This window comes from Perkinsus marinus (assembly GCF_000006405.1).
Source record: "Perkinsus marinus ATCC 50983 genomic scaffold scf_1104296951176, whole genome shotgun sequence".
In the NCBI taxonomy this organism is placed as follows: Eukaryota; Perkinsozoa; order Perkinsida; family Perkinsidae; genus Perkinsus; species Perkinsus marinus.
In genome coordinates this window covers 1-1197 of record NW_003209376.1, presented here as the reverse complement: position 1 = coordinate 1197, position 1197 = coordinate 1, and the positions used below count along the sequence as shown (strand labels likewise).

The following is a 1197-nucleotide window of genomic DNA, read 5'->3' as shown; positions in this document are numbered from 1 at the left end:
CTCGATAGAACTATCCTGCCTGTCTATGAGACTGTCGACACACTGCGTTCAGTCTCTAAGGGACACTTCTCTAAGCACCACACAACTGTTACCACTCCCCGGTCAAACGCCCGAGAAATATACCTAATGTCAGTATGTTGATTGATTCTGTATAAGCTGGGTGAGTTGCGATCGCCTGTAACCCATGCGGGGGTGAGATTTGTGTGAATTGGGTGTCGTGTCGCGGCCTGACCGGTGATCAGCTGTCCATCCCAAGGTGCTACTAAAGTCGGGTGGGAAGGCGGAAGTCATCACATCCGATCATCTGAAGGCGCGGGTACTGGCCAAGGCTGGGAACAGAGCAGGCAATACCGCACGATGGGACCAGTGAGGGTGGAGAGCGGCTGAGAGGTCGGTAGCCAACACAACAACAACGAGATGCAAAACACACAGATCGCTTTTGACACCCCGCGGAGTCTGCAGGAACTACTGTGGGACTCGGCTTTTGAACAATGTTAGTACGGAAATAGTTTCTCTAATTGCATTTCGTGGTTCTATAGTGTAGTGGTTAGCACTCTGGACTTTGAATCCAGCGACTCGAGTTCGAATCTCGATAGAACCTATTCCTGCCTGTCTATGAGACTGTCGACACACTGCGTTCAGTCTCTAAGGGACACTTCTCTAAGCACCACACAACTGTTACCACTCCCCGGTCAAACGCCCGAGAAATATACCTAATGTCAGTATGTTGATTGATTCTGTATAAGCTGGGTGAGTTGCGATCGCCTGTAACCCATGCGGGGGTGAGATTTGTGTGAATTGGGTGTCGTGTCGCGGCCTGACCGGTGATCAGCTGTCCATCCCAAGGTGCCACTAAGGTCGGGTGGGAAGGCGGAAGTCATCACATCCGATCATCTGAAGGCGCGGGTACTGGCCAAGGCTGGGAACAGAGCAGGCAATACCGCACGATGGGACCAGTGAGGGTGGAGAGCGGCTGAGAGGTCGGTAGCCAACACAACAACAACGAGATGCAAAACACACAGATCGCTTTTGACACCCCGCGGAGTCTGCAGGAACTACTGTGGGACTCGGCTTTTGAACAATGTTAGTACGGAAATAGTTTCTCTAATTGCATTTCGTGGTTCTATAGTGTAGTGGTTAGCACTCTGGACTTTGAATCAGCGACTCGAGTTCGAATCTCGATAGAACCTATTCCTG

At 51.2% G+C, this 1197-nt stretch overlaps 2 non-coding genes across 2 annotated transcripts; both read left to right on the top strand.

Annotated features, from left to right (window-relative positions):
• Window positions 1–529: 529 nt before the first annotated feature.
• On the top strand, window positions 530–601 carry Pmar_PMAR003854. Its single transcript has one exon. It is a non-coding gene; the product is annotated as a tRNA-Gln (tRNA).
• Window positions 602–1119: 518 nt separating this feature from the next.
• On the top strand, window positions 1120–1190 carry Pmar_PMAR003853. The gene has a single exon. It is a non-coding gene; the product is annotated as a tRNA-Gln (tRNA).
• Window positions 1191–1197: the final 7 nt, after the last annotated feature.